Here is a 19343-nt window from a genome sequence, read left to right on the forward strand (position 1 = left end):
ATAAATCACTTTAATCCTTTAGTTAAATGCTCTTGTGAGTGTTTGGTGACAAAGTATCTCTTTGGCTGCAAAATGCGGAATGCTTCTGGCTTCAGAAGGTTAGAAATTCCGTCATATTTTCCACGCCTTTCCATTGGGCTGTATTAGAATGATCGACCTCATGTCTTAGCTCTGTAGTGTGTTTTATGAAATGTCTCCCTATCTCTCATCTTACCAGAAAATAAATGTGCTGTGTCTTTAATTTTGCCCTTCTAAGCTTAAAAAACCCTCTGCACTCTAGCAAACACCTGTATTACCACTGAAAGGCCTTTGCTAATATATTCTCTTCCCCCCTCCCCCGTCCCGTCCCCCGTTCTTGATCACACCTGTCTAGCTTTGGGCAATATAAAACACTCACATAGCTGCCAGAAGTAAGGTTCTTTTTGCTGACTTGAGCTACTGTATGTAAAGATCTCCAGAGAAATGTCAGATCACTTTATTGAATCGTACTGAAAACTTGCTTGACAGTAACATTTAAGAGGATCAGGACCTTCTCTGTAATTGCAAATGGGTCAGAAAGGGCAAGTCTTTGGGAGGTTGGTTTTTTTTTTTTTACAGTTTTATTTTCATATTATTGTGTGATGTAAAAATAATAATAATAATGAATATCTGATAGTGCCTTCCATGTTGAAGAATCCCAGAGCTCTACACACACACACACAAACAAATTAGCTTCACCAGCAACTGCAGTGTAGCTGTCTCTGGGGTGGAAGGCGACACCTTGGTAACCATTTAGAACACCATGCTCCGTTGTATCAGAGAGCTGACCTCAGGCAAAATCTCACTAACATACATAACCCCTCCTCTTCATGTCCTTATTTTCACTATGGGTGAAATTCACCCCTGCACAAAGGATTAGGACATGGTCTGTGCTCTCGTTAAGTGGGGACATAGCTCTTATGTTAGCGATCTGCATGGGGTGAATTTCTCCATGTAAAGGCAGCATCTAACAACTCCCCTAGTTCCTCTGTTGAAACAAATAATCATCGTAACCGAGAAGAAAATCAGAAGCAGGTGAAAGCTGATTTCTAATGATCCTGAGACCAAACTGTTGTTTAATTTAATAATATGAATATTATTTTCCTCCAGATCCTCTCCCATTGCGCCCAGATATTAATGACCATTTGCTATTCCTATGCCGACTGTAGGAATTACTTGTTCCTCTGAGCAAGATGCAATCCCTTTGCCTCGGTACCCTGTTGGCAGGATAAATGTGCCTTATCTTTTCCTTCTTTCATTTCAGGAATGGGAGTTCCAGATACGAACATCCCAACTCTTTGGAGGTGTTGGAATTTTTAATAATATTTGAAATTATTAATATTGTAACCCCTGCCTGCTTCGTGCAGCACTCTGCCCCCTCTAGTGGTGGCGAGGCCAGCTAGTGCTTGAGGAGCCTCCTACAGCCTTGGCTAAGAGAAATGCATCTTTTAGCTCAGGCAGGAGAGGCTCATGTATTAAGCTGCAAAGGTCACAGGTTTGATCCTAGACCCTGACAACCAGGGTCTGTCAGCATTGCAATGTTAATATGGGAAACCACCAAACCTGAATTTAACCATAAATTCCTTTATTAACTCCAAAGGCCAAATGGTACTTATACAATTGCTCTAAACATGCTTAAAAAGCCTAAATAATAAGCAATTTACAACATACAAATAGTTATAAAACATTTATAAGCATTTGATCAAAATACTCACCAATGGATTAAATTTAGGGGTATTTAGACCCATATTGGTCGGCTCCAACAAGGTCAGGCCAGTATGAGCAATGAACTGTTTCAGATTTTGCTTCTTATACCCTTTAACAAACAGGTGATGTCATCACCAATTACTGACTTTGGCTAGAAACCAGTTCGAGACAGTTCATCTTTATTTCCAGTCTTAATCTAGATCAGACTGACAACCTTCTTTCTTCCCAGGGCCTTTCCTCCCCACCTTCTTGCCATCAGTTTTCCCATTGCACCTGGGTTCACATTGGCTTTAACATCGGCGTGTAGGTTGGGAAGGGCCATGTTGGCTCATTTTAAGACAGATTCTTTTTGTCTTATTTAAAACCATCTGCAGTCACAGCCTTCTTTTTAGAAACTTCCTTTGATCTCGTTAGTTGTTCTTTGAACCAGAGATCCTCCCTACCTCATTCCTTCTGGCCGTATAACTTCTCATTTTCAAGGCCTTGCATCTACTTGCTAGTCAGGACTTTTCTTTACAACACATATATTTCCTTAGCTAAACTTAAGCTAACCCTATTTTTTAAATTTGATATTTATCCTACAGGGGTGTTTTTGAAATCCACATCTGGATCTGAGTTCTGCACGTGACCACCCTCTGTAATGGCCCAAACCACAACCCTGGATCTCAACAGCTCTGAAATCCAGGGGTGTTTGAAACCCACACCCAGGTCTGAATTTTGCATGTTACCTTTGTCTGTAATGGTTGATCCCCAACTGAAAATCCCCATTCTTTGGTAATGCTTGAAACCCACAATCTGATTTTCTTTTTGTAAATGGCCTCTATCTCTAATGGCCCAAACCAAATCCTCCAATCCGTGTGGATGCTGGAAACCCACATACGGATCTGAATTCTGCAAATGGCTTCTATCGCTTATGGCCTCACCCAAAGCCTCAGCTCGGAATGTCCCCTGTGCTTCCTGATGGTAAAGACCTGACTTGTGCCCACCTCTACAGTCATTTTCCCACTATGTTGCAGCCCTTAATATCCCAAGACTTTAGGGGAGACATGAAGTCTTTGGAGAAGTCGGGTTCAGAAATTAAGGAGAATTGGCCTAGCAGTTTATGAAATCTGTGCTCTGTGGGCCTGATTCAAAGGTCATCAAAATCAGTGGGAGACTTGGACTTTAGTGGGCTTTGGATCAGTCCCTGTGAATCCCAACTTTTGGGTGTATACTGCAACGTCATTAGGTGTGATAGGCGGATAACGTACCTACCTACCTACATCACTGGGGAGTTGTTGGTTAATTAGGTAATGTTTATATTGCATATACACACACACACTGATTTTAACACCATATGCTAGACCCCTTTTTGCCAAAGGCTCCATTTTACAGGTGGAAAAACTGATACACTGAGGTTAAATTACTTGCCCAAGTCAAAATCAAAGCCAGGATGAGAACAAGAGTTTGTGGCTCCCAACCCTGTGTTCAGACCACTCGAGCACACATCCATCCAGGTTACTCAGTGCAACAGAATGAGATCACCTGAACTGGAAAAACCTAATCCATATGGAGAGAAGTGATTTCAGATTTGACCTCAGCGGCTGGATGCGCATTCATGATGGGTCATTTTCTCTTATGCTCCTAGATGGCACTTTTCACAGCCAGGGAAACAACCAAATGCTTCCCCTGCTTTGCAAACAGGAACTTTCCCTCTCCAATTACCCAAAGAGGTTCAATATTCCAAGCAAATCCCCCTCGTAAACCCAGCATGGGGCCATCCATGACTTCATACGGGAGGGGAAGCCGCGTCACGTTAGCATCCATACGTCGCGTCGTTGGCAGCCATTGCCACGATCAGATGAGTTGGTTTAGTACCCGTCATATGTTCACAGAGTCCCATGAAGCGTCAAGTCCTGTGGATTGATGGGTAAAGACTGAGGCAGCCCCTCTCCGCGACAGTGACAAAAAGCTTGGATTAGCCTCAGTGTGAGAGATATGTCTCCTCCCCATCCCTCTTATCTGAAGGAGACTTCTTGCAGAGACAGAGAGCTTTTAGGGAGGGAATGCAAATGACTCTTAAAGGGCCACACTGTGTTTCTAGGGTCCTGGCTTAGGAAAGTGGTTACAGGAGGATGAGAAAGAGCTGCTGTATTTGCCTTCTTTCTCTGTGATTCTGCATTTCATTCTCTCTCTCCAGATCTCCTCTAATTCTCCCAGGCTCTGCATCTCTCTCAACAACAGGTTTCAACCACTAGACAATACATCCTTTGACTCTCATGCTTCCAAGAGCCCACCCGATCCCCACTGTATATTATCTACTTAGCCTTTGCAAATCACCTGTCCTTTTGCCCACTGCAATAAGGACGTACTGTGAACATGATTAATGTCCCCATTAAGTTTGGGGCTGCTGGTGTTTCTTCCATTGAGGAAATCCAGGGAAATGTTTTTGGGATGGGGGAAGGGGCTCCATGGCCAGCAAAGAATGAAGAGAGAGCAAATCGTACCCTGTTGATTGGAAACTTGGGGGCTTGCAATGCTCCCTGATTTGAGGCATCATTCCAGGCAGCAGGGGAGAGAACGCTACTCATAAAGGAAGCCATCATACCCTGTAGTGTCAAAAGCCTGGGTCCAAAGTATGGAAGGAAGAAAATAAAGCCAATTTAACCTCACCCCAAACCTTTGCTGTTCTTCGGAAGGCGGGATCATGCCAACAGCCCCTTGGTAGTTTATCCTTTGCTTACGTGCTTTAATCGCACTCCAGTCTATGGACTCTGTTACGCTTTTAAGGCAGACACAACCGCCGACATCACCTTGCAGCGAGGAACGATGATTCCTCTCTTTAGAAAAAGAATCTTCGGCCAGGTCTGCGCTTAATATTGTCAGGTGACAGTGAGGTTTTTAAGTGACATTTCCCTGCTGGGAAAGGCCCTAATGTAGGTGAAGTTATATTTACATACAAGTGCTTTTGCCAGCATAGCTTATTTCGCTGGGGGGCATGGATCAGCGTTCATGTCACGCTCCCCATCAGTAGCCCGGCCCGGGTCATGGGAACTAATGATCCGACCAGCGGACCAAATCCGGTGATGAATCCTGGTCACGTGCCACCCGAGGCATGTTGTGCAGACGCTAAGAAGAAGCTTATTTCACTTGCTGAGTCGGTATAAATTGTACCGGCAAAAGCACTTTTTTGCTGGCATCAGATGCGGCTTCGCTAGGAGAGTTTGCTGATATAGATAAACCGGCATAGCCAGGTCAGCAAACGTTTTCTAGTGCAGACTAAGCCTGAGCTTTCATGTTCACCCCCGCTCTGTCATATGCGCACACTCAGCCACGCAGTAATGCACATTCCTACACTCCCATGGGCTAATGCACAGACCCTTTCTCAGTAATACATGCCCACCCACAGATGCACGTGTTACCCCCTGGTGTGTGTGTGTTACAGGTGCCCCGCTGCACTGATCCACAGAGGACATGAATTGTTACAGACCCAGCCGGCAGAGGGGGTGTGGCTCTTTAGCTCAAGCTGTAGTAATTTATGCTTTCAGCTCTGGCAGCCCCTGGTTCAATCCCCAGTGTAGCGGCCAGGAGAGTGGTTAACATCCATACCTGCAATCTCATAACTCACCCCTTCCCCCACTTAATGAACCTGCACACAAATGCTCTCATGTTAGCCCATACCCACAGGGGCATACAGTTATGCACAATTGCACTTCATTAACATCCCCGGCCACTCGCATGAAGGTGTGCAAATAACCTCTCTTGCATATGCTAGCACTTGTGCACACATGCTCAAATGCCTTTGCAATCCTAGAAGAAGACACTAATACCCACATACAAAGGTGAAGCTGAATTTTATTTATTATTATTATTTGTGGTGTGGGAGCACCTAAAGGCCCAAATTGAGATCCGGACCCAATTGTGCTAGGAGCTGTACAGACATATCGTGAGAGAAAGATCCTGCCCCAAATTGCTTACTGTCTAAATAGACAAGACAGACAAAGGGTGGGAGAAAGGACGTGTTAACACCACCCCTTTACAGACAGAGAATCGAGGCACGGCAAGATGAAGTGACTTGCCTAAGGGCACCGCGGGGCTGTGGCAGAACCAGCCAATTAATTTGGATCTGAGTCCCAGTCTAGCGCTGTAACCACAGAAGCATCCTGCAGTCTATGAAGGCAGAGACTGTGGATTTGTTTGTCTTCTTGAGCTGGTCTTGCCCAAAGAGAGAGCAGTCACTGTGATCACGAGGAGTTGTGTTAACACTAAATGGCGGGGAGACAGATGAAGGGATTTTGTCTTCAGATCACTGCCGAAGTCTCCTGATCTCAAGCAGGTGGCTCGATCATGAACCTCTTGTTTTGTTGTATTGCCTAGGATGTAAACAGTTGGGTTGGTCCTTCCTTGAATCCACAGAGGTGTTTGTTGTTATCCTTAGGCTGGTCTACGCTTAAAAGTTAGGTCGACATAGCTACAGAGCCCTGGGTGTCACACCCACCTAACCCGTGGTGTCGTCATAGCTAGGTTGATGAAAGAACTCTTAGGTCAACCTAGCTAGCACTGCTTGGAGAGGTGAGTTACTTACAGGGCTGGAAAAACCCTTTCTTTCACTGTAGGAAGCATCTACACTACAGGGCTACAACAGCATCACTGTTCCGCCATAGCTGAGCTGCTGTAGTGCCCACAGTGTAGACATGACCTGTATCAGAAACCCAAGTAATTCAGACTGAAAACATGGTTTGCTCTGTCTACACGGGAAAACATCATCACTAGAAGTACTGGAAATCTCCACTCCTGAGGGAGTTGCAGTCTGATATTGCAGAGCCAGTACAGTTCAGGCAAGTATTGGACATACTGTAGCAGGTTTGGGTGAAAGTAATTCTCCTGTGATTAAGGGCCAGGCCTGGTCCTCAGGAGATCTGAGTTCAGTTCCCAGCTCTACTCCAGAGTTCTTGCATGGCCTTGGGCAAATCATCTAATCTCTCGGTACCTCAGTTCCGCATCTATAAAATGGGGATAATAATCTCATCCTTTGTCTAGTTAGGCTGTAAAATCTGTGGGGCTGGGACTGAGTCTTATTCTGTATCCATACAGCACCCAGCACAATGGGGCCTGGATCTCATTTGGGACTCCGGTTCCTATGGTGAAACAAATAATAACAACCTCCAAGCCTTTTGAGCCTCTCCCTCCCCCCACTAATCACCACTAAACGAGCAGCATAAGTGAGGAGAGGGGCATTAGGGCCATTGAACTCATGAAAGGGGGGCTTAGATCAAGGAGAGAAAATCGGAGGCCAAAAATTGAGAAGCTTTGATCCTTGATTTGATGTCAACAGAGCCGAAAGCCGAACACTAAGCCTTTTACCTTTTACCAGCTGTCACTTGAAACAGAATAATTGGATAATTAAAAGGCCTTGCCTTATGTCAATTTTATTTAGGTGCCTTGATTCCGCGCTGGAATGTATCACTGATAGAGGGTTTAAAAGCTCATCTGAAAACCCACAGATAAACTGCAGACTCAAAGCCGTGCAAACTACACAGAGAATTGAAGCGGGCAGCCCAATGCAGCCTAATATAACGATGCCACAAGGGAAGGCATTACAGTACCTGTTCCAGAAAAGCCGGTTGTACCTATAACCCAGCTAGATGGCAGGTGCCACAAACGAGGCGCTCCCAAACCAGTTGGTTTGGGCCTGATGGAACAAATGTGGCTCACGTGACCTTGTTGCATTTCTCATCCCAAAACAAGGGAATGATGTTTTGGTTCCGGGTTACCCTGACATAACATCTCAATGTGATAGCATTTCACAGGCTCTTGAAAACTTCTCTGTCCCAAGCAGGATGGAGAGTTGCCCTAGCAAAACCAGATCTGCCAACCCTACTGCTTTTACTAGTACACTGCTACTCTTCGCTCCCTTCTTCTGGGAAACCCAACAATTGGTTAGTCTCTAAGGTGCCACAAGTACTCCTTTTCTTTTTCTGAATACAGACTAACACGGCTGCTACTCTGAAACCAACAATTTATTGCTTTTCTGATGCTGGACTCTGGACTCAGGCCAAGAGCGAGAGGTTCATGTGAAATCAGATAGTGGTTGGTGTGCTTGACAAAACAGATCGGTCATTACAGTATTTCAGAGTCCTCTTCTCATAGTCTGGATGGTTAATATCCAAATTCCACAATGCATTCCTACAAGACACAATTCTGAGGCAAGGGCTTTTAATGGTTTGCCTCTGAATGTCTGCAGGTATATACAGATTCACAACATACTGCCTCTTTAAAAAAATTAACACATTGACCACATTGCAGAGGACATGACATAAAAAATAATGGCATTACCCTGCACCCACACTGAATTCAGGTTCCCCTTTATAGCTGTGTCTCAGAACAACATATAGACTGAGAAGGGGATGCCTTTATGATGTGTGAAGAATTTTGGAGCCAAGGGGTGATTTATCTTTAAATGTTTCTTTCCCTTATAAATTTGGGATAAAAATTTCAAAAGCACCTAAGAAAGGTGGGAGCTTTAATCCCATTTTCAAAACTCATTTAGGCATTTAGGCCCAGACCTGCAAATGTATTTAGGCTCCTAACTTCCACTGATTTCTGTGAAAGTTAGGAGCCTAAATACCTTTGAGGAGCTGGGATTTAGTACCAGAGTTTCAAAGGTATTTAGATACCTAAAGATGCAGATAGGTGCATAGTGGGATTTTCAGAAATGCTTATCTGCACCTTTAGATGCCTACCTTTAAAAATCTGTCATTAGGAGACTAAGTCCCATTGGTTTTCGATTAGACATAGGCTCCTAAGTGTCTAAGTCATTTTTGATAATGGAGTTTATCTTAGATGCTTTTGAAAATTTCACCCTTTGGATTATGTAGCCATTCTAGTGCCATGCGTTGATGTGATGGATCTGCTAAGCAGGGACTACAACTCCCACGAGTCCCCTGCCTATGGCACATCCCTTCCTCCGGGCTGGGTAAGTGGCTGAACCAAGAAGCGTCTGGGCTCTGTTGGGCGACAGCAGCCATGTGGTTAGCCAGGAACAGGACAGAATCCGGTTCCAGAGGAATCCCCAGAAACTGTTTGCAGAGCCGCATGTGGACCAGGCTATGGCTGCTGGACGTCACAGCTGGATGCAGATCTGTGTGGAGTTATGGGGGAGCAGCAATGGCTGGGCAAGGAGCCAGTGCAGAGTAGGGTTGCCATCTTTCTAATTCCTGGTAACTGGACCCCAAGGCCCCCTTCTCCCCTCCCAAAACCCTGCCCCTGCTCTGCCTCTTTACCCCCAAGACGCTGCTCCCATCGCTCGCTCCTCTCCTCCCCCTCCCCCGGTCGCTTGCTGGATCGTTTCAAGGAGCCTGCCTGTAGCAGGAGGCGGCCCCGGCTGAGCAGGGCCTGGTGCAGGTTAATGACCCGGTGCACACCCCCACACACCCCCACGGTAACTGGGCTTTTGGTTCGGGTGCCATTTAAGGTTGTCAGGTCCCAGAAAACCAGGCACCTGGCAACCCTAGACTGCATCCGGGCACTGAAGCCAAAAACTGGACTGTCTATGTATAAACTGCATGGGTCATGGGTGGCAACCCTAATGCAGAGGGGCCCCAATAAGAAACTGAGCTGAGCCTGGAAACCTTCGAGCTCCTTTTGCTTGAATAGAGACTGGACTGGAGAGGGCACCCAGGCACTAGGCCTGGAAGAGCCATGACTCTCCACTGGACTGTCCCAGGAGTCCAAACCAGACCTGCTATTCCTATTTGAACTGTAACTGTTTAAGCCTCTGTATCTAGGGTGTTTGCAACCTTCCCGTTCCTGCCACCCCTATAAAACACCCTTTCCCTTAGCCGTCTGCCTGAGTGGTTATTGGGCCCCACCAGGACCAGCCCCGCAAGGCAGAACTGCTGAAGCATGTGTAGTGGCTTGCCTCCAAGTCATGGTGCACCTGGCATAGTACGGGGTGTGTGGTGTACTCTGGCACTGGGCAGCCCCAATAATTACACTGCCAATAAAATCTTTGTAGGCCTCATTTCCTTACGTCTCCTGCTATGTTCACAGGGAAGTGGAAGTTTATTTGGCCTCATCCCAGGTCTCTCAAACTATTCACTGTGCTAGTTACTCAGTGGGTCACTTGTGTAATCTTGTAACTTCCCTCTTTGTAACAAGTTTAACTCAACTTACGTCTTGTTCCAGGACCGGCGCTGTGTGTTGAACATCCGCCCCTGAACTGGCCAAACCAGCAGCTCATTGGTCAAGGTTGTTGGCCTACACATTTTGGTTGAAAGGAGGGTAAAATGTATGTACAGTATGTAGCTGTGTAAAGTATGTGCTCCATTCTTGTGAAATGCATGTACTGCTCCCAGCACAATGGAGTCCCTGGCACTGCTGGGAGCTAGAATAATAATAATAATAATTAATAATAATGAAACAATTATTATTATTATCATTATTAGCAGCTGTCTAGACATTTGGAACTCTCTGAATCCAACGAGATTTCTGTTCTTCCCAGCCACGCATGGTAGAAACCGCTGTGTAAGGGATGCATTCTGCTTCATTTGATTTCTGATTGATTTATAGGCACTTCTGTGGTGTATTTGACTTCAGTAAAGCCACTGTGGCTTTATATTTGACTCTACTTGTCTATTTCATGACCTCTTCTTGGAAAGATCAATGTACTGTACTGACGTGTGACGAGATAATAGTGTTAGCTTATGAGCTGCCAACTTTAATAGTCTGCATGATTTAGTATAAATAGCTTTGCCAGGCAAATTTTATTCTGTTTCCTTCAAGAAACTAAAGAGCTCTTAGCCTGAATGGATCAGGAGAGCGACTTCATCCCGCTAGATTAAAATACATCTGCTCAGGAACCGTAGCATCTTATTATCACTGATGGAAGGCTTTGCAATACAGACAGAGGATAATGAAGATGAAGGTGATGGCAGTGAATAGCATATGGGGATGATGACAGCTTTGCAGTTGGGGATGCCGCCTTTTCAGTTTCACAGCCCTTGGACTCCCCCTCTCAAGGCCCCCACATTTCATTTGGAGGAAGGAGAACAGACTGCAACTATCCCATTGTTCATCTAGAATGATTTTCTCAGCCACATCTAGTGTGACCCTTGGACATGACCAGGGCAGGATTAACTCTCCTGTGGGCCTGGGGCTATTAGATTTTGGGGGGCTCCTGGGGGTTTGAAGTGGAGGAGTGGGCTCAGGGCTAGGGCAGGGGATTCGGGAGTGGGAGGGGGTGCAGCTCCAGCTGCGGGGGGGGGTGGGCTCTGGGGTGGGTCCAGGGATGGGACAGGGGGTTGGGGTGCAGCAGGAGGTTCGAGGTGCGGGCTCTGGGTGGGAGTTTGGGTGCAGGAGGGAGCTCCATGCTGGGGTAGGGGGTTGGGGTGCGGGAGGGCTGGGGGGTGTAGGCTCCGGCCGGGCGGCTCTTGGTCAGTGGCGCGGCAGGGCTAAGGCAGGGTCCCTGCCTGGTCTGGCTCTGTGCTGCTCTGCTTCCTGAGGTGGCTGGCATATCCAGCCCCTAGGCAGAGGGGCAGGCCGCTCTGCACAGGCGCCATCCCCGCAGATCCCATTGGCCGTGGTACCTGACCAATGGGAGCTGCGGAGCTGGCACTGGGGGTGGGGGCAGTGCGCAGAGATTCCCTGAATGCCCATTGCCTAGGGGCCACAGGGGCACATCGGTGAGCCAGCCCTCGCAGCTCCAGCCCTGGGGGGTGTGGGGTGTGTGTGTGCCAAGGCTTGGGGACTGGTGTCCGGCCTGCAGCGCGGAGACTTGCTGCGGGCTGGATGAAAAGAAGCAGTGGGCTGCATGCGGCCCACAGGCCTGCGGAGCCCCCCTTAGCCCGAGGCCCTAGGCTGCAGCCCATAAAGCCCCTGCATTAATCCGGCTCTGGACATGACATCCACCTAGAAGCTGGGCTTTCATGCGTCTGTTTCCTGTATTTTTGTATTTCTGTCTATAAAGAGGGAGAATGGTTGATATTCACATAACCATTGCAAGATCAGCCATGTTGGAAATTATTGTTATTATTATATTCGTATTCCAGCAGCACCCAAGATCAGGCATCAGGCCCATTGTGTTAGGCACTGTACAGACAAATTACAAAGAAGACATGTAGAACATGGCAAAATATGCAGCACAGAGCCAGATTCATTCTTTGACTTCAGTGTGTTTACACCTGTGGGGAATTTGGGTCCATGGAGTTTAATTTCTGTAGCTTCTGGACATCTAGGTCCATACTTTAGTTAGAAAAAAATAATACCCATAAATAACATAAGGACCACCCATAGATTAGACTAAATCTCAGAAACTGCTCCTCCCCTGAAATATGTTTGAATCTGGTTTTGAATGAAGGTTTGGGGTTTATGTTTAATCCAAACTCATTCATTAACAGTATGAAGTAGCCCGTGAGAGAGAGGCGATTGAAATGAAGGGACTCTTCTACTGCTGTGTGCTAAATATGAGAGGGGAGGAAAGACGGGTCCTCAAATGATCATTAGTAAGTGTGAAACTGGGCGTAATCCTGGGAGAAAGGAAAGGACCGGAATAGCTAGGATCGTGTTCTGTAACAGCAACTCAGGCATGAGCCGTGATGACACAGGAGACAAAATGGCAGAGGTCCTGGGCAGCCCTGTCCTTGGATGATAGGTCTGACGGCACCTGCCTCTGGTACACAGTTGAGGGTTCTGTCTGAATGATGTGTTGACAACACTTGGCTAGCTTGTCACACCAAGAAACGTACTATTGAACTGGACTGATGAGTGCGTCTGTGAGAGAGGATGGAGATGCGTGTGAAAGAAGCCATCTACTGAGAGCAAAGAAGGAAGTCATCTGCCACTCATTGGGGGCCACTCGTTTCTTCGGTGTGTGAGAATCACAATCATTAGAAAGGAAGAACAGTCCTCTTCTCTCATCTAGGCCCAGCTCCTCAAAGATACTTAGACACTTACCTCCTGCTGGTTTCAGTGGGAGGAGGTGCCTAAATACCTGTGAGGATCTAGGCCTAGTCCATGCCCAGTTGTTTCATATTTCATGTCCAGTCTGGTTTTAAAGTGACTCAAGCAATGAGGCCCCATCAGTTTCCTCAAGGGACAATCCCACAGCCTTTTAACATACCGGATAGGGGGAAATTTACCCCCGAGATTCAGATTCATTTTTCTGTGCTTAACCCCAAACCCATTATTCCTGCTTATGCCCAAGTTGGGGCATGCTGAACAATTCCTCCTCTGTGGTCACATTTGTAGCGATCATTGTTATTAACAATTGTCCTTGTTACATGGACTTACAAGGCACCCATCACCATGGTATCTAAGATTCCAGATAAGATAAAACACAAGACACTCCTGCTGCCCACAGTGCTAAGAGAGCCATTGTCTAGTTTTTGTAATAGTGCCTAGAGCCCTCATTGTGCTAGGCACTGTACACACACATAAGGAGAGATGGTATCTGCTGTGAAGAGCTTACAATATAAGTAGACAAGACAGACAAAAGGTGGCTGGGGAAAGAGAGCTGAAGTGTCTGGCACATGATCTCTCAATGGATCAGAGGCAGAGCCAGCAATAACATGTAGGTCTCTTGAGTTCCAGGGCCCAACGCTGCCTGCTGTTTATGTGGGGGTGTTTACGTCTGCCTCTCTGGCTATGTATTTCTAATACGCCCACGTTCAGAGTGTCTCATCACCCCACTCCACCCTGCAGTCGTGCTAGTTCCTTTGGTCATCATTGGGCCAGTCACTACATCCTAGCATTCCCAGGTCACCAGGGAGAGACGATGGGACCGGAACCTAAGGGGGTGGTGACGTCTTGGAGTCCTGGCCATGATTTCAGTCTAAATGAGTTGGGAATGAAAGCCGGGGTAACTGAAAACCTTCCTAGCTGCTGTTTGACTGAACTCCGAGTCTAAAAACTCAAAGCTATGGCTGTGACTGGAAGCTGTGAAAGATAGCATTGCGAGTCTAGCTTGCTTTGGAGCAGGAACAGACTGGACACAGAAGGGGTTCATTTCTCAGCCCAAAGACTAGCCGAGGACACTTTTTGAATGGCTCAAACCAGAAATCCATGCCCTCAGACCACCTGACTCAATCTTTAATTAGGAACTTTGGCACATACCTGGCTACCTCGGTGCCTAGCATCTGGGGTTACTCAGTAACTCAGTTTCATAGGGTGTGTCTACACTTACTGTGGATCGACGCTGTGGCGATCGATCCATCAGGGGTCGATTTAACGGGTCTAGTGAAGACCCGCTAAATCGACTGCAGATTGGTCTCCCGTCGACTCTAGTACTCCACTGGAACGAGAAGCATAAGGTAAGTTGACGGGAGACTTTCTCCTGTCAACCCAGCACAGTGTAGACACCACAATAAGTCAACCTAAGCTATGTCGAATCCAGCTACGTTAGTCACGGAGCTGGAATTGCGTAACTTAGGTAAACTTAACCCCATAGTGTAGACCTGCCCATATAGGCTTGTCTGCCTGACCATTGCAACTCAGCTAATAATAATTTATATGTTAGCAACAATGGGTGAATTTCCAGCAGTTTTTCAGTATGCATTAATAATCCATAATGCTAGAGAAGGAGAAACTTATTCTCCTTTGTCTTGTATAGTCATTTACTTTGGTGCAAAGTGGGCCTGAACTTACACTCACCAGCTGTGTAAGTGAGTGGAGAATTTTGTATTCACTTTGTACTTTCTATTGACTTCTGTGTGTATTGGATTGGATCAAAAATGGCTATACAAGATGAAAGGCCATGGAAAACCACGGCCCGGATGCTTATCCAAAGTTCATCAAAACTTACTTAGTATGCAAAATTAGGGCAGTTACCTCATGAGAACAGGCTTTCTTGCAGTACTTGCTTCCTATCAAGTGGGAAATAGGTCTAAAAATTAATGTTCTTACAATAGTCGGCCATGTCTGCTTTCTGTCCTGTCTAGATCCTGTGAACCTAAGCTTTGGTTCAAACCTGCTAGGAATGGTCAGGTGGTTCTTCTTTTATCTGAACTGGCAACCCCTTGCAATCCATGCCGATACTTTTCATTTTTGGATAGCAGAGACTCAAAGCCACGAACAAGTGAGGAATAGAACAAAGAAGCAATTTTAAAAGCTGGAAGGGGCTATTATGATCATCTAGTCTGACCTGCATCACACAGGCCACAGAACCTCACCCAGTTATTCCCGGTCTCAAGCCCATAACTTCTGGCTGAACTGCAGCATCCCGTTTAGATTTAAACACTGGAGAACCCACCATATCCCTGCCATAAGTTGTGCCAGTGGTTCATTGCCCTCACTTTAAAAAAATTAACCCGTATTCCTAGTCTCCACTTGCTTAACTACATTTCCAGCCATTGGATCATGTCACACCTGTGTAAAAAGCCCTCTGCTATCAGAGATCCTTGTTCTTTATGCAGCCCTACGGTATTTCAAGAGGAATCTGCAGTTATCTAGGAAGTTTTTGCAACGCAGTCAACTCCATGGAGTGCTGCCAATGTGTCTGACCCACCTTTGCCCATCTGCAGACAACTCAGATACTACAGTGATGGGCGGCAGTACAAAACCCTAAGATAGATAAAAATATCCCACTCTACCCCAGCCCTCTGTGTACAGAAAGTTATGGCCTTTACATTGCGTGTTTCATTGTTGTCTGTTTCATCAGTCTATCCACACTCAATATGGAGAGCCGGTAGCAGCTGCCATAGTTAAGGCTGAGTGGAGCTTTCTGTTTACAAGACAGTTTTTCAAAGTGCCCTAAAATTTACATTCATATTCACTGGGTTGAGTACAGGACACATCACTTAGCTGGGACATCTCCCAAATAAGTGATCTAAACCCAGCGATACCCGGTAGCAATTACAGCTGCTTTGGGTTGGGCAGCTGTTCCACCTCTTAGATTCTTTTTTACTGTCTTTCAGGGTGTTGGTGCTGCTTCTCGCACAATGGGGCTCTGATCCTGATTGGGTCCTGTAGGTGCTACGGTACTAAATACATACTAAATAACGGAGAGTGTCGTAAAGTGAGGTTTTATTGACGTAGTTTTGGTCAAACAGGAGCCAGGCCCCAACCTGAACCTTCATTCCGAGCTGAATGCAAATGCCTTTCGGGGGCTGGGAGGGTGTTCAAAAAAATTCAATTAATTTTCTCCCTCCCCCAAACTCATTTCCGATTATTTCTTATCTTGGTGCGCCTGGGGCAAAATAAATGGTTCCTGCTGCGTTGTTGCAAAGCAGACTGTACCCACAATCTCTCAAGGAAGGCCGTGTTCCCAAGAATTCCAGGCCAGCTTAGCTGAACCAAGAGGTTTAGAATAAGCCTCCAAACTCTTGAACCAAACCTGTGCCCTCCCCCCTGACCAACGAATGGTTTTATTACCAGTAACATTTGGCAAACAAGCAAATTGTGCTGTAAAATGCTGCCAAAAGTACAAAACTATCTCCATGGGGGGAAGTGACTGGGTTTGTGGGGAAGGTGTCAGGGCTTGGGCATGGTGCAAAGCCCATTGGAGTCAATAGGAGTCATTCTCCCTGTATGCTTAGTCCCTTTGGGCCAGAAAGGCCATTGCATGGGTGCGAAGTAGAGGAATGTGCAAAGACCATTCCCCGCCTTGCATACCCTGCCTGAAGGCCAGACAACTCCTCAGGTGGGAGGGCAACAGGGACTGCTCCTTTCATGGATCCTGAGAGTAGTAACTGCTGCAAAGGGGCATGGAAGGGGATGATGGAAGGCTGGACATGGCTTTCTGTGGAGCTTAGAGAAGGATTGTGTATCCTGAAGCTCAATCCTTCTCCAAACTCCCTCCTTACAGTTTTGGCACCATGTGATCATTTGGTCGCTTGCGTGGGTCTAACCTCTAGGCAGCCACTAGTCCTAAGAACTATCCTGGGTTGGAAAGAGATTCAGGAAGGAAACCGCGATACGCTCAGCTTTTAAAGAAGAACTGAGCACAGCTGCCACTAAGCCGTTCTCCAGGATCTAACTCCTATACATTCAGATAAAGAGAACTAGCAAGATTATCTGCTGCAGCACCAGCTGGCTGCCCCCAAAAGTATTACACTTTGTAAGTGGTGTGACTTTTTCATTGTCCCAGTGTGGACCTGTGATTTAAAGGCATAATCTGGCCCAGTGACTCCAGTGGATTACCCTTTGACTTTGGAAAGCGACACACGTGAGTAAAGACTACCTGCACGAACAAGGACTGCAGGATCGGCTCCTCTGTTTGCACCTTTTGCCATTTGTAGAGGTAATTTAATAGGGTCTGATCCCAATCCCACTGAAGACAATGGGAGCCTTTCCATTGGCTTAATGGACTTTGGATCAGTCCCTTGGTGAGTAATGTGCTCACTTGAATATGGATGCTTAGCCAAATTTAATGGTTAAGACAACATGCAGTTTTGATTTGATTCAAATGTATTTTCCCTTTTTGTCCTGGAAAAAAGTACGACAGTAACAATCCACCAGCTCTAATAGTACGATAGTAAGATCTAGGGCTAGACTCTCAGCTGGTCGAAATCAGCACATCGCCACTGAAGAGTCCCACCAGAGTCTGTATTCTTTGCTTGCTGAACTTTGAAGCTGCATCTTGAAACTCTGGGATTCCGCCAGAAGTTAGAGGTAAGGAATCGGAATCCGTACTGGAATCCAGCAGCCAGCTGGTGTAAAATGGCTGATTTCCACTGATGTCAGTAGAGCAACACTGATTTACACCAGCTGAGGATCTGGGCTTAGGGGTTTCAGGTGAGTTTTTCCCATATTCTAGCAAGACTTTTAACAGGCAGAAGCAGGTGAATTACACTTACAGTATGTGGCTGTGGAGAACACCTTTGACCTTGGTGTCAGAGTTTTAATACACACAAGCCTTTTGGCTTTGCCGGTTAACACACCTGAGAGGATCTAAATGATGATGGCACACTCATCCCTTTCTCCACCTGGGAACGCTTTGGTAACCATCACAAGTGCTTCTTTATTAATTAAAGCAACGGCCTGCAAATGTATCAGTTTTAAGACAAATCTTATCGGCTTCTAGCCGGTGCTTTGCCTATTCCTCTTTCCTTTCACAGCTTAACCCTTGGGAAGGACTCACGCTGCCTCTGACCAGTGGTTCTCAACCTGCGGCCCAATCAGCACACAGCTGCGGCCCATGTGACATCCTCAGGGCCATACAGGTAGTGTATGTATTGTGTGGATGTGGCCCACATAACATATAAAGAACTGCATATGCGGCCCACAGTGGTAATAGGCTGAGAACCACTGCTTACGTGTTTGCAGAAGGGAACTTCTGTATCTAGCAACAGATGTGAAAGCCTCAAAATTCTTGTGGGCCCAGTCAAGGTAAGCACCTAAAAGGACAGATGCTTCTCTGAAGATGAGTTCGATCTAAGGTTAAGCATGCAGGTGCTGCACTGACTGGTGCCGTATTTTAAATAGCATCCCTCATTTGCAGGGCCGGCTCCAGGCACCAGCAAAGGACGCACGTGCTTGGGGCGGCCCATCTGAAGGGGCGGCATTCCGGCTATTCTTGGGGCGGCCCATTTGAAGGGGCGGCCTTCCGGCTATTCTTGGGGCGGCCCATTTGAAGGGGCGGCCTTCCGGCTATTCTTGGGGTGGCCCATTTGAAGGGGTGGCATTCCGGCTATTCTTGGGGTGGCCCATTTGAAGGGGCGGCCTTCCGGCTATTCTTGGGGTGGCCCCTTTGAAGTGGCGGCCTTCTGGCTATTCTTGGGGCGGCCCATTTGAAGGGGCGGCCTTCCGCCTATTCTTGGGGCGGCCCATTTGAAGGGGCGGCCTTCCGCCTATTCTTGGGGTGGCCCATTTGAAGGGGCGGCCTTCCGCCTATTCTTGGGCCGGCCCATTTGAAGGGGCGGCCTTCCGCCTATTCTTGAGGCGGCCCATTTGAAGGGGCGGCCTTCCGCCTATTCTTGGGGCGGCCCATTTGAAGGGGCGGCCTTCCGCCTATTCTTGGGGCGGCCCATTTGAAGGGGCGGCATTCCGGCTATTCTTGGGGCGGCCCCTTTGAAGGGGCGGCCTTCCGGCTATTCTTGGGGCGGCCCATTTGAAGGGGCGGCCTTCCGGCTATTCTTGGGGCGGCCCATTTGAAGGGGCGGCCTTCCGCCTATTCTTGGGGCGGCCCCTTTGAAGGGGCGGCATTCCGGCTATTCTTGGGGCGGCCCATTTGAAGGGGCGGCCATTCCGGCTATTCTTGGGGTGGCCCCTTTGAAGGGGCGGCTCTTCTTTTTTTTGCTTGGGGTGGCCAAAAAGCTAGAGTCGGCCCTGCTCATTTGGAGCAAGGCAGCTAAGAAAACCCAGGCTGAAACGTGCAAGCCCCGAGGAGACCATTTTCTCAGCTGAAGTGGCTTGGCAGGAGAACGAGCTGTGTGAAAACAGACCCTCTTGAAGCCGGATGGCTTGTAACACCCTGTGAGACCTGCCTTGCCAAGAAAATGTTAAAGCCATTTGTAGGAACAGCAGCATCGAAAAGCCTCAGCCACGATGGAGGGCCCCATTGCGGTAGGTGCTGTGCATGCACACAGTGGGTATGTGTGCAATGGTCATGGAAGTGCAATGTCCACCTCGGGCAGACTTACCTGCACTAACTCTGATAGAAAGGTCACCAGGGCAGGGAAGGGGCTAGCCACCCGTGCCTAGGG

The sequence above is a fragment of the Chelonia mydas genome, chromosome 2 (assembly GCF_015237465.2).
Source record: "Chelonia mydas isolate rCheMyd1 chromosome 2, rCheMyd1.pri.v2, whole genome shotgun sequence".
Classification (NCBI taxonomy): domain Eukaryota; kingdom Metazoa; phylum Chordata; order Testudines; family Cheloniidae; genus Chelonia; species Chelonia mydas.